The sequence below is a fragment of the Chiloscyllium plagiosum genome, chromosome 50, assembly GCF_004010195.1.
Source record: "Chiloscyllium plagiosum isolate BGI_BamShark_2017 chromosome 50, ASM401019v2, whole genome shotgun sequence".
Lineage (NCBI taxonomy): Eukaryota > Metazoa > Chordata > Chondrichthyes > Orectolobiformes > Hemiscylliidae > Chiloscyllium > Chiloscyllium plagiosum.
Window position 1 is genome coordinate 1,142,264 of NC_057759.1, and position 14,794 is coordinate 1,157,057.

Consider the following 14,794-nt stretch of genomic DNA (forward strand, 5'->3'; position numbering starts at 1 on the left):
GGGGGGGGGGGGTTCAGTATTTCTGAATAAACAAGTGGAATTTACTTTTTGATCAATATGATGCCATGCATTTAAATTCAATTGGAAGTTCATTTGTACACTGGGACTGACATATTTCACTCTTGCCCTGTCCTGTTTAACTTCATTAATGAAATGCTAGCTCTCCCAATCATGTGATCCTTGTGGGCATGATTTTTCTATTTTTGCCTATGGACCTATTAACCTGGCAATATTTCTGAACTTTGCAAGTTATTCTGTACCCACTTTGTATTGGCACTATCTCACTCTTTGTTGTGTCCAGAAATCAGTTTCCTTCACACCCTTCATTACATGAATAAGGACAATAACTGGCGCAGTCAGCAACTATTTGCTCTGCCCTTCCACTCACTTGTACAGTTTGTGTAATTGGGAATTATTCTCTACCTGTCAGTCTGTGCTATTCAATGGGACTGTGCATACTGTTTATTGTCCTTCAAAACTCTGCTCAGATTTGACAGACTGCTAACAGAGTACAGCCATGTTGTCTAGAAAAGAACTTAGAAACTAAAATTTAATGTTGACTACTCAGGCTGTTCTCCATGGTGTATAGACACTGATTTTGCGTATTCAAAAAAGATTTTTGAAAGGAACAGTTATGATACAGGAAGAACGTCCACACTCACTTGATCCTGCTTCAGTCTTCCTGCATTGTGTTACTGAGCAGTTTAATGTTTGCTGTAAAGTGGACACCCAGTTAGCAAAATGGGAGAGCAGAAAGTTTTCAGTTCATTTCCTGAAGTGAATGGGAAAGAACTTATTTTCTGTAATTGTTTGTATCTGTGGGATTCACAGACAAGTAAAACTGTAACACATTGCCACAGAAACGAGTCTATGCTGTTCTTAAAAGTCAAGGTGGGAAAAGCAATGGACTTTTGCAATTCTGATAGTGTGGAATCTAACTGGGAGCAGTGATATCAAGGTCTGGCCTTCAGAGTGTCATACAGTTATACAGCACAGAAACAGGTCCTTTGGTCCAAGTTGTTAGTGCTGACCAGAGATCCTAATCTGACCAAGTCCCATTTGCCAGCATTTGGTCTGTCTCCCTCTAAACCCATCCTATTCATGTACTGATCCAGGTGCCTACAAAAAATTGTAATTGTACACACCACCTCCACTTCCTCTGGTAGCTCATCCATACAAGCACCACCCTCGGAAATAATAAAGTAATTCCACAAATGCTTTTTAAATCTTTTCCCTCTCACCCTAAACCTATGCCCTCTATTTTTGGCTCCCCAACATTAGAAAAAAGAACTTGCATTTTCACCCTCTCCATGTCACTCATGATTTTATTAACCTCAATAAGGTAATACCTCAGCCTCAAACAGTCCGGGGGCAAAAAACAACAGCCTATTTGGCCTCTCCCCATAACTCAAACCCTCCAGTCCTGGCAACGAGACATACTGATGGGAGTAGTGCAGTTGATGTAGTTTACATGGACTACAGTAAGGCCTCTGTAGGAGCGTAACCCCCGACCAGAGATAAAAGACTCAGGAGGCAGGCAGGATTCAGGCAAGTGGTAGGTGTTTATTCAAGAAGAAACCGGTTAATGCAGGGAGAGGGCCAAAGGATCTTCCCCTGAAACTGGCCTCAGAAGAGAGATCCAAGGCATACTCTAATCTTACAATAAAAAAGCAGTAGTTTTTGTACACGTTCTGTGAACAATCACATACAACATGATTAATATGTTCCTCCCTCTTACTTTGCATACCCTATCCTATGAGACACCTAATCAATGATGGGCATCGATTGGACAGCTCCAGGTTCACATGATCTCAAGGTGATTAGCAGATACTGTAATCGCTCGGCCTTGGGATCTTTCTACGTATTCTATTTGTTCACATTCCAGAGTTACTTGCTATACTCCTTCGGGTTTCTGTCAGTCTAGCTTATCTTGAGGGACATTCTGAATGCTGTTATTCATTGTATTTAATTTTAATCAAATTCTATTGCTCCTCTCACATGCCCCACGGTCCTTATTATATATGAAGAAAAAACAGAAAACAGAAAAAACAGAAAAGTTAATTTTGCCTTACTTGCTATAGATTTGTAATTTTAATTTCTGTTATAAAGTTAGTTAAAATGTGTAAAGTCATACAGTTACCCCAAATAATGAGCACTTTGTGATTAATGGGCTATGAACAATCTAATTTGTTCCGGGCATTAGAAAAGTCATTTCCTCAAGGGAACTAACCTTTACTTCTCAGTTTAAATACATTTTTTTCCTTTATTCTCTGGTCATGCGCATCTAGATTTTATGCTGAAAACTACTGTAATGATGCTAAGTCTCTTTACAAGAACCCTTGTTATTTCAAGAAACTGAGTACGATAAGATAACTTTAGCTGTTGCATCCTCAGCTGTTTTAGGGCATTAATGGGCTATATCAAGCATCTGATGTCTGTTCATTAACTGGGATGGATTACACTTTCATTGAATGTGGCTGGAGTTACTCATTTATTAAACCTTAGGTCAGAACTGTTTCAAATGGGAACCTTTCACTGTCCTCGGAGTGGCTTGTTCAATGGTATCATTATGTCTTACTGTGTGAGAACAGGCTGACTTGCTTAGTTTCTGCTTGCTATTCTGTTTCACATACTGCTGTTTATTTCTACTTTCCACTTATCAGCCAGTTTGTGTTAACAGACATAGGCCACTCTATTCTGGCCAGGTATAGGCCACCCTGATAACTTATTGACAAAGTCCCATTTAAAAGACTGATCAAAGATTGGCTCTTGGAGTCTTAAGCAAACTGGAGCTAAAATTAGTTTGCAAAGTGTGATGGTGATGCGTTGTGTTTGTGATTGGAAGCCTGTGACCAGCGGTGTCCCACAAGGATTGGTGCTGTGAAGCTTACTGTTTGTTCTGTACATTAACGACTTGGATGTGAATGTAGAACATATAATTACTATGGTTGTAAGTGAGATTTTAGTATGGAAGTGCAAAATGTGTTGGTGCAGGCTTGGAGGGCAAAGAGCATGTGACTGTGCTGTACTGTTCTTTATTCTTCGACATGAAAATTGGCAGCACTGTTAACAGTGAGGAGGATGGTCTCAGGCTACAGTCTAAGTACAGCTGGCAGAACCATGGCTCTGATGTTCCTGGTAAGTGTGAGATAATGCATTTTAGGAGGTCTAACAAGGGAAAGAGTTACACAATGAAGAGCTGGTCCCTAGGGAGTACTGAGGAACAAAGAGACCTTGGTGTACAAGTCTACAGATCCCAGCAGATGTCAGCACATGCAGGCAGGCTGCTGAAGAAGGCATACAGAATGCTGGCCTTTATCACAGGAGCTGTACAATTTAAAGAAAGGAAGTCTTTTTACAATTTTATAGAACATTGATTGGGCCACAGATGGAATACCGTGTGCACTTCTGGCTGCCACCCTATCAGAAGGATGCGATTGTACTGGAGAGGGGGTAGTGTGTTGGAAAGTCTCCATTATGAGGCAAGACTGGATGGGTTGGGTTTGGTTTCCTTGGAGAAGAGGAGGCTGAGGGAGGATCTGACTGAAGAAGACCAGATTATCAGAAATGTAGGCAGGGTAGATTGAGAGAATCTTTCTTCCCATGGCCGATGTGTCTAAGTCCAGTGGGCACAATTTGACGTTGCGGAGAAAATAGTTTAGAGGAAATGTGAGAAAAATATCTTGACCCAGAGGGTGGGTAAAGTTTGGAACGTTCTGCCTGAGAGGGTGGTTGGGTACTCTCACAGCATTTAAGCAGCATCTGGACGTGCCTTTAAAAAGTCAGGGTATAGTCAGCTATGGGCCAAGTGCAGGTAAATGGGATGAATGCAGTTTGGTGTTTATTGAACATCATGGACATGGTGGGCCAAAGGGTCTGTTTCTATGCTGTACAACTCTATATCTCTATAACGTCCTTGTAAATCTTTACTGTACCACCTCAAGTTTAACAACATCCTTCCTGTAGCAGGTTGATGACAATTGTACACAATCTCCTAAAAGTGGATTCACCAATGTCCTGCACAGCCACCCGATGACCTCCCAACTCCTACACGCAATATCCTGAACAATGAAGGCAAGCACGCCAAATGCCCTTTTCACCACCCTGTCTATCTGCAACTACTTTCATGGACTTGGAGGTGCCAGTGTTGGACTCGGGCGGACAAAGTGAAAAATAATATAACACCAGGTTTTCGTCCAACAGGTTTATTTGGAAACACTAGCTTTTGAAGCACTGCGCCTTCATCAGGTGGTTGAAGAAGGAACAGTGCTTTGAAAGCTAGTGCTTCCAAATAAACCTGTTGGAGTACATTCAAGGAAATCTTCACCGGCATACTGAGGTTTCTTCGTTAAGCAACACTCCCCAGTGCCCTACCGTGTGAGGTGCTGCATTTTGGGAAAGCAAATCTTAGCAAGACTTATACACTTAATGATAAGGTCCTAGGGAGTGTTGCTGAACAAAGAGACCTTGGAGTGCAGGTTCATAGCTCCTTGAAAGTGGAGTTGCAGGTTGTTAGGATAGTGAAGGCGGCGTTTGGTATGCTTTCCTTTATTGGTCAGTGAATTGATTACAGGAGTTGGGAGATCATGTTGCGGCTGTACAGGACATTGGTTAGGCCACTGTTGGAATATTGCATGCAATTCTACTCTCCTACCTATCGGAAGATATTGTGAAATTTGAAGGGGTTCAGGAAAGATTTACAAGGATGTTGCCAGGGTTGGAGGATTTGAGGTATTGGGAGAGGTTGAATAAGCTTAAGGCTGTTTTCAGAGGGGTAACCTAATAGAGGTTTATAAAATCATGAGAGCTATGGATAAGATAAATAGACAATATTTATTGCCTGGGATAGGAGAGTCCAGAGCGAGAGGGCATAGGCTTAGGGTTAGAGGGGAAGATTTAAAAGGGATCTGGAGGGCAATTTTTTTAATGTGGCATACTGTGTGTATAGAATGAGCTGCCAGAGAAATTGGAGGAGACTGGTACAATTACACCATTTAAAAGGCACCTGGATGGATACAAGAACAGGAAGGGTTTAGAGGGATATGGGCCATGTGCTGGCAAATGAGACTGGATTAGTTCAGGATAGCTGGTTGGCATGGATGAGTCCAGCTGAAGTGTCTGTTTCTGTGCTGTATAAATCTATGACTATATGGCTGTGAATAATACCATTTATTGGAAATGGGGTGATGTGCATGGAGAATGGAGAGATAAAAAATTGTAATTCCTTGATGGTATTTGACTCGTTTGACTTTGTTTGAAACGTTCCTTCTGGTAATTGAGCTCAATGTGCGTCTAATTCAAACTGCTCTATGACTGTGGAAAGGACGTTCTTTAGTCTGACAACGGTAACATACCTGCTGTTTGTTAGAAGGAACTGATTGCACTTGGCTTAGCCCCGAGGGAATATGTCTTGGTCCTTCAAGTATTTGTCTGAAGGAAGACAGAAGAGGCATCTCCTGTAAATCAACATTAAGTTTGACAATATCAAACCTTTGAATGTAACATTCAATTAATAATCATTAGGCTGTTTTTCTTTCAAACCGGCAAGTCCAACAGAACTACAGGTCTGATTCTATTCTTGGCCTGAGCTGCTCTTTGTCTGGTGATTGTAATAAAAATATCCAAACCAATTCACTGAGAACCAGATACTAACCAACACCTCCACAGCTCCATAATAGGGCTACCCAATACAAGTGCGTATCTGGATCTGAGAGTTTCCTTATCAATCCATACCTGTCAGTTCCTGCGAGGTGAATGTGGGAGTACAACTGTCAACCTGTACCTGTCAATATAAGCTGTGCAAATGTGACAGTGAATGCTGTCACACTCTGGTAAACATATTTACATTTTGGCATTGCAGAGACTGACAGGGACAGATTAATAAATACACTCACATATTCACATAGCATAAACCGACAGGTATAGATTGATAACTAAACTCATACATTCACACAGAATAAACTTGCAGCGGCTGGTTGTTAAATACATTTTATATGAATAAAATCAGTCCCTATGTATTTCACTGATGGAGATGTGAGAGTTTAGTCATCAATATGTACCTGTCAGTTTCTGCCCTGTGAAATGTGTGAGTTTACATATCAATCTGTCCTGAACAGTTTCTGTGTGTCTGATAGTGTAGTTATCAACTGGAGCCTGTCAGTTTCAGCTATGAGAACGCAAGTGTCATTATCAGTATCTACCTGTCCGTTTCTGCTGTATATGCTGCAGTCATCAAATTGTACCCATCTGTTTCTTCCATGTGAATGTAGATATTGATCTCTATTTGTCTGCTTTAGCTATACCAATGTGTGAATGAAATTACCAAACAGTACCTGTCAGGTTTTGCTATTTGACACCAGAGTGTCTTTGTCAATCTGTTTCTACCACGTCAATTTGAGAGAGTCGATACCAACTTGTCCCTGTCAGTTTATTTCCTGTCAATATGTGAATACAGTTACTGATTAGTACCCATCAGATTCTGTGAATATGGGTGTATTAATCAAACTGTAGTGGTCAGTTTCAGAGATATAAATGTACAGTTATCATTCCCTACCTGTCAATTTCTTCTTTGTCAAAATGAGTGTAACTCAATCTGTACCTTTCAGACTCTGCTGCGTGAATACATAAATATAGTTATCAATTTGCAACTGTCAGTGACAGTTATATGTTTATATAATTGTCAATCTATCCCTGCTATGTGAATGCGTGAGCGGAGTTTTCATCTGTTGCTATCAGCTCCTGCTTTGTGAATGTGAGAGTTTAGTTATCAATATTACCGTGTCAGGTTCTGTAATTCCTGTGTTTTGAGTGGATTTATTCATCTTTTCCTGTCAGTTTGTGTGACTGTAGTTATCAGCCTGTACCCCTCAGATTCTGCTATATGAACATAAGACTGCAGTTATTCATTTAATTTGATCATTGTTATCACATGCCCTGAGATAAATTGAAAAGTATTGTTTTGTGCACCTTACAGGGAGATCATCTCATCCAAAGTCCATCAAGGTAATTAGAACAGAATCCAGAATACAGTGTTAAAGCTGCAGAGAAGGTGCAGGCAGAGATTAGCATCAAAATTTAGAGGTCCGTTCAAAAGTCTAATAATAGTGGAGAAGCCATTGTTGAATCTGTTGGATGGTGTATTCAAACCTCTGTAATTTCTACCTCACAGACCAGGGTGGAGGTGCGTATAACTGGGGTGGGATAGGTCTTTCGTGTTGTTGGTTGCTTTCCCGAGACAGGGGGAAGTGGAAATTGAACCTTTGGATGGATGGCTGCTTTCAGTGATGGACTGGGCCGAGTCACAACTCTCTGTAGTTTCTTGTGGTCTTGGGCAGAACAGAAGCCATACTACGCTGTGACACATCCAAATAGGATGCTTTCTCTGGTGCACGTGTATATTTATGTATCATTCTCTCCCTTTCAGTTTCTGCAGAGTGAATATGTGAGAGCAGCTATCAGTCTACACCTGTCAGTTTCTGTTGTGTCCACATGAGTGTCTTGGAATTGATCTACACTTGACAGTTTCTGCTGTGTGACTGAGAGTCAAGTACTCAATCAGTACCAACTACTTTCAACTCTTTTATGTATGAAAGTTTCTTAATTCTCTGGCAGCCAATAATATTCTAAGAGTCCAATCATCACCAGGAATCTATGGTTGATTTTCAGGAAAACCCATCTGGTTCACTAATGTCCTGTAAGGAAACTGCAATCCTTGTGTCTCCAGACCCGCAGCAATGTGGTTGACTCATAACTACCCCCTAAGCAGTTAGGGATGGGCAATAAGTACTGGCCTAGCCAGTGATGCCCTCATCCCATGAATGAATTTAGGAAAAAGAATTCTCTGTGACTGAGATTCATTCTGTGGTAGTAGATTTTAAGGGTGTTGTGATTGGGCCTTAAACTCTTCTGCATTTTGTGATTTATGACAGAGTCACAGAATTGATACAGCTAGTCAGCCCATTGTGTCTGCACTGGGCTGTTGTTCATCTGTTCTCCATACTAATTTCAACTCACTGTTGGGCGTCTGAACATCATCCACTCACTGCCAGTATCTCAAGGTAAATGCTAATGTGAGATTAGTTCTGCAGTATTCTGCCATTGAATAACTATAGTGCCAGTTTGGTTTTGTATGCAACAGCATCAGGTGGAGTGTGTGAATCTCATTCTCTTTACACGTTGAGTTGTATTTGTTTGGTCTGAGTGTTGGATAAACTTGATCAATATTCACTAACACTTTGTGTTTGAGGGATTAACGTTGGTTCAATGTTTACTTTGCCATGAATCTGAATGTTATTGTTTTCAGACTTTATTTTTTACATTTGTGTATGCAGGAGTCTTTATCAGTTGCTGCTGGACACTGTAAAATGTAACACCTACCACTAACTGAAGCGATTACTGGTTTGGTGAGTCAATTTATAACTGTCCATATTTGGAAATACCTGGGCTATTACTTTAAAGGAGTGGCACTGACATTTCCTGTCTATCTCCTTATGTTTCCAGTTCTGCATGTCATGATCTGATACACTGAGGTAGGTTTAATTCCTTATAAATCAGTGTTTCATTCATTAAAATGTACGGAAATGTTTCTGCATTACTCAGGGCCTCAAACAAAATGTGAGTGAGGATAAAGTGTATTTGCATCAGTAGCAGGCTGAGACTGAGAACTAAATTCAATCGATCAATCTCTGATACTTGATACAATGTGGTCCTTATTCTTGGTTATTGTATTTCACAGTGGTTCAGTGTCGTCTAAATTGAAACATGTCACTTTTAGTAACTGCAAGCACAATTAAATTGTTTAATCTTCTGCTACTTGACATAAATGAGGTTTTAGCCATTGCCACTGGAGTCAGCTCCCGTCAGTGAAAGTGGATGTGTCTCTACATCTGCTAATATTTGGCCTTGTACATGTAATTGGATAATGTCCAGAGCCTATGTGCTTTAGTTTTAGAGCCCATAGGATCCATGAACAGGTGAACATGCAACACATTGCAGCAGAAAAGCATCTGTGCTTTTCTTCAGAATCAAGGGAAAAAAAGCAATAGTCTTTTGTAATTCCTATAGTGCAGAGTCTAACCAGGAACAGTGGGGATATCAAGGTCTGGTTTTCAGGATGCTATCACTTTTTGCATTGTGACATACTTTACCAATGAATTAATGATCAGTATTAACTGAATCAATTTGCAACTAAGTGAACACTTCAACTGCATTGCAGCTGACTGAAGACAATGCTCCTTGTGCAGAAAAGAGAATTGGCCAATTCCATTTTATAACCAATCTGGACAGGATCTGGTACAAGCCATTAGCAGTATTCTTGTGTTGCTCTCTGGTAGGGGGGAAAACAAAAGGTCTTTTATTTTCCACTAATCGGTGAAGAATATTTAAACAGTCAAATTAAATTTAATGAACAATCAACTCGTGTTGGTTAAAATAAAGGAGCAGCTTGACAAACTTATCAATTTTAGCTTTTTCTTTCTTTCTGCACTTAAATAGTAATGATCTGATTCCATTGACTCCTTGGCAAAACTATATCCTGATTCCTTGATTTTTTTTTTGTAGTTTTATGAAGAGATAGTCAAGATGAATGCAGGGTTCTTCATAGGTTTCTTGAAACAAATTTTGAAAGACACACGAGTAAGAAGAAAAACTTTCTTCCTGGAATGAAAAAAACTCCGACAAAATGATGAAATGGAGAATGGCGTTATGATACAGATGGGGATGACAACTTCTCTGATGCCATGAAAAATCTATGGAAACGGAATACTTATTTATAGATCAGTTTTTGATCAGTGCAGACTTAATAATTTGAATAGACGTATTCTGTGCTGTCGATCTCTTTGACTTGAGATCTGAGAGTAGAAATCAGTTTGATGAAATGTTTTCTGCTAGTTGCAGTGTGAATGAATCTTCATCACTGTTAGATGTTGTAATGTGTATTTCAGGACAGTGTATGAATTTCCAACTATTGTTAATCAATCAGTAGCTCTATATGAAATAGAATGGTGTGTGCGCACGCAAGCACACATGGGGGTGGGATGGAGATGGTGGTTGTGGGTGTGTACACCCGCGATGAGCACTCTCTCAAAATCAGGCTTTGGCCCAGAGGTTCATTTGGAATTTACATAGTTTAATTGTTGTCTTTTCCAACGATTTGTCATAAATGTAATTTTGACTTTCTCAGTTACTGAAAATATCAAAGTTTCCTTCTGCATCTGCACTCAATATTTTCTTCATATATCCTTGTTGTAACAATGTAACAGCATGACTTGTTTGTTCACCTTGATTATAACTTTAAAATTGCCTTTACTAATGTGGATTAATGTAATTCCTGAATGTATATTTCATATGAGGATACAGTCTATTCCTCTGATGTTGCAAATGATAATTAGCTATGCATAATGGACTTTATTGGAACTGAGCTTTTGAGCATTGAGTATAAAGAGAAATTTTAAAAAATATTTCATTAGTTGTGTCTGACTCTTGGATTGAATGCATCCTTCTGGAAATTGAGCTCAATGTGTATCTGACTCAATCTATTCTGTGACTGTGGAAAGGATGTTCTCCAATCTGACAACTGTAACATACCTGCTGGTTGGTAGAAGCAGCTGGTCACACTTGGCTTTGTACTGAGGAAATATTACATTATCTTGGTCCATCAAACATTTGCCTGGGAGAAGAAAAGAGAGATATCATCATTTCTGAGTAGAAAGACATCAACCGATCAACACAATATTCACGTCATGATCATGATACTTCTGTTTTTAAACGTCTGGTTACAAAGCAACACTGAGCTCCTCCCAGTCTTTTTCTGTTTGCGAAATTCTGAAACAATTTACTCAGATGAAAGAAAACTAACCAACATATGCACAGCTCCAAAAATAGAATGATTGCACGGTTCAATATTCAGCTCCCAAAAAAAAACACTAACTGTTGAAGGCAGAACAACGGGCACTTTTATCACATTTAGATCACTGCTCTTTATTTCATCTAATCCTACAACCATTGAACCTGAATCCATGATCCCTGGTTTTTGAAATCTGCCAAAGTAAACAGGTCGCTCCTGTCTAATGTCTCCCTCTCACTAGTTAGTTAAAAATCACACAACATCAGGTTATAATTGAACAGGTTTATTTGGAAGTGCAAGCTTTCAGACTGCTGCACCTTCATCAGATAGCTCACTATTTAGTACTGTAGACCCCTGTGGGGGATATGTTCCAGGACCGACAGCGGAAACGCAAAACCGCAGATAGGTGCAAAACCATTCATTTAAATGGGAAATATGCCTTCCCGGCAGCCTCCTGGTCCCTGGTTCTGGAACATTCCCTTTTATATACTCGGACAATGGTAAACCGCAATAACTGGACCCGTGAGTACGGGGTCACCCTGTATTCCTTAATCGTGACACCTTTGTTCCAAGGAATACAACCCCAACCTCTCCTGATAGCTACAATTCTGGCAACATTCTTATAAATCTCCTCTGCACTCTCTCCACAGCAATGACTTCCCTCCTGTAATGTGGTGACCCGACTGCACACAATACTCCTGTTGTAGCCACCAGTGCCTCATACAGTTTTATTGTTATTTCCCTATTTTTGTATTCAACCCTCTGCCAATGAAGGAGAGCATTCCATGTGCCTTCTTTACAACCCTATCTATCTTTAGGTACCTGTGCATTTGCACACTAAGATCACTCACTTCACCTGTCCCTCTCAGTATATTCCTATTTATTGTCTATTTCCATTTACTGTCTGACTTCCCAAAATGCATTCCCTGAACTCCATCTGCCACTTTCCTGCCCACTCCACCAAACCATCTATATAGCTTTGGAGCTTACAGCTATCTTCCACACTATCCACTACACGGCCAATTATTGTGGTGTCTGCAAATTTCACAAATTTGCCCATCATATTCAAGTCCAAATCATTAATGTATAAAACAAACAGCAGAGGTCCGAACACTGAGCCATGCAGAGCACCACTTAAATCAACTTTCCATTCACAATGGCTGGCATTGACCAGTATCCTTTCTTTCCTGTGACTAGCCAACTTTGGATCCAATTCAACACATTACCCTGGATCCCATGGGCTTTTACTTTGTGGAGCAGTCTGCTGTGATGCTGCTGCTCCTCTAACAAGCTTGTAAAAGAAACAGGCTCCGAAAAATCAGAGTTGATAGGTTTTAGGGCCATTTTGATTATAGCTAACAGATAATGCCCCAGGCAAAAGGCTTCCACATTTTTTAAAAAGAACACAATGAAAGGGGAGTGGCCCCATTTTCCCAACTCAGCTTTTCTCTGGCTTGATTTGGTTTTTGGCTGTCTGGCTATTGACTGAAAGCAGTCAGGCAGTTGAAAAAGCTGCGGAACCCAAAGAAGCAGGTCCATGATGGTACTCTTTTTCTGACATCTCTCCTGTAAGACCCTGTTGTTTGATTTTACCTTTTGTGCTAAGGGGTATTTATAGGGATTGTTGTAAATGTTGGGAACACCATCATTAAGTCTGTTGGGTTTTCAGATTTTTAAGTTAGTTAGTATTCTGCTCTCTTTTGTTTGTGTATCATTCGGTAAATTTGTAAATCAAACTGTTTTCTTTGAAACTACTAGTTTGACCAGCTGCATCCCTGCTGGAATATCTTCATTTCACTCACTTAAAACAACTAGCAAAATTAGGGTCTGGGTTATTTTCTTGAAATGTTTGAAGAGGGTCTGGCCTTTTCCATAACAGATTGGGGGCTGTGTGTGTGAGAGAGCGAGAGCGAGATGGCGGCGGTGTGAGAGCGAGAGCGAGCATGAGATGGATGCTATGAGAGAGATGAATGTTTTGAATTTATTTGCATTTTGCGACTTTATGATGATTTTGAGTAGCCATCGCTGATTATGAAATGCAAACTCTAAAATGTAATATTGATGAAGCATTAACTTACTTGGTGTTCCTACACACCACAACTGACCCTCTGTCAATTCTAACTCGTCAGATCTTCTGTCTTCTTTGAATTTGAATCACAACCCTGAAAAGAAAGCATGTTTAACTTGAGATGAATTGAATCATTTAAAATTTAACCTTTCAACCTCAGGTACAGAACGTGTTTGTGTTTAAGATAAAAAGCAGGAGTCTGCTCCGAGCTTAAAAACTATTCTAAATCTAACATTGAAGAGATTCTGACACAATCTGTCAGGAAGCCATTTTATGGTCAAAGCTTGCCCTCCTCGCTAAGATGCCATTTTGTAAAATAATGATATCTGACATGCAAGCTGTGCAAGGTTACCTTATGACCTCTCCCACTTAGTTTAGACTGATACCTCTTTATGATCGGGACTTGCCACACCAACAGGCACTGACTCAGCTGGATCTGTTTTTCCCACCTGATGGATGGCTAAGGGCCGACAGGAGTGATCAATTAAGCACGCACAGACCTGTTAATTAACTTCGCTTCCTTACGAATTATTGCCTTTGCACTGTCTGTCTAATTAAGAACATGCATTGCTTTTTGTAAAAATTGGGTAAAAAGGAAGCCAGTTTGAAACAGAAAGTGGAGTAGCGTGTGAGAGCTCTTACAGGAAGAGCTGGTATCCTACATTGCTAAGGTTTTAGAATCTCAGCTAGCCTGGCTTTTTAGGTGTCAATGTTACATTGTAACAGTGATGCTATTGGTAAATAAAGGGGAAGGCGAAAATTAAACTAAACTGTTTGTAAGAGGTTTTTATTTCAGACTACTAAAGACAATAGACAATAGGTGCAAGAGTAGGCCATTCTGCCCCTCGAGCCTGCACCACCATTTGATATGATCATGGCTGATCATCCTTAATCAGTATCCTGTTCCTGCCTTATCTCCATAACCCTTGATTCCACTATCCTTGAGAGCTCTATCCAACTCTTTCTTAAACGAATCCAGAGACTGGGCCTCCACTGCCCTCTGGGGCAGAGCATTCCACACAGCCACCACTCTCTGGGTGAAGAAGTTTCTCATCTGTCCTAAATGGTCTACCCGTATTATTATGCTGTGTCCTCACCCGTCATCGGAAACATGTTTCCTGCCTCCAGGGTGTCCAATCCTTTAATAATCTTATATGTCACAATCAGATCCCCTCTCAGTCTTCTAAACTCAAGGGTATACAAGCCCAGTCGCTCCTGTCTTTCAGCGTAAGGTAGTTCCGCCATTCCAGGAATTGACTTCGTGAACCTATGCTGCACTCCCTCAATAGCCAGAATGTCTTTCCGCAAATTTGGAGACCAGAACTGAACACAATACTCCAGGTGTGGTCTCAGCAGGGCCCTGTACAGCAGGGCCCTCTTTGCTTCTATACTCAATCCCTCTTGTTATGAAGGCCAGCGTGCTATTAGCCTTCTTCACTACCTGCTGTACCTGCTGCTTACCTTTCATTGACTGGTGTACAAGAACACCCAGATCACTTTGTACAGCCCCTTTACCTAAATTGATTCCATTTAAGTAGTAATCTGCCTTCCTGTTCTTGCTACCAAAGTGGATAACCATACATTTATCCACATTAAACTGCATCTGCCATGCATCTGACCACTCACCTAACCTGTCCAGGTCACCCTGTAATCTCCTAACATCCTCATCACATTTCACCCTGCCACCCAGCTTAGTATCATCAGCAAATTTGCTAATGTTATTACTAATACCATCTTCTATATCATTAACATATATTGTAAAAAGCTGCGGTCCCAGCACTGATCCCTGCGGTACCCCACTGCTCACTGCCTGCTTACCACTACTCTTTGTTTCCTGTCAGCTGGCCAAGTTAGTACTTTGCCCCCAATACCATGCGCCCTAA

The 14,794-nt window shown here is 40.5% G+C and overlaps 2 long non-coding RNA genes across 4 annotated transcripts in view; one reads left to right on the forward strand and one right to left on the reverse strand.

Annotated features, from left to right (window-relative positions):
• The window catches only part of LOC122544654, a 12,390-nt gene extending 2,646 nt beyond the window's left edge, over nt 1–9,744 (forward strand). Inside the window, exons 3-7 of one of the 3 annotated variants that reach the window (XR_006310415.1) lie at nt 6,974–7,002; nt 7,929–8,057; nt 8,331–8,402; nt 8,500–8,528; nt 9,559–9,744. This is a non-coding gene — a long non-coding RNA (uncharacterized LOC122544654). The remainder of the gene's footprint in view (nt 1–6,973; nt 7,003–7,928; nt 8,058–8,330; nt 8,403–8,499; nt 8,529–9,558) is intronic. The other 2 variants (XR_006310413.1, XR_006310414.1) reach the window with 2 other exon arrangements.
• The window catches only part of LOC122544651, a 20,353-nt gene that overhangs the window by 764 nt on the left and 4,795 nt on the right, over nt 1–14,794 (reverse strand). Inside the window, exons 2-3 of the long non-coding RNA XR_006310407.1 lie at nt 10,585–10,666; nt 5,355–5,456 (exon numbers count right to left, since the gene is read on the reverse strand). This is a non-coding gene — a long non-coding RNA (uncharacterized LOC122544651). The remainder of the gene's footprint in view (nt 1–5,354; nt 5,457–10,584; nt 10,667–14,794) is intronic.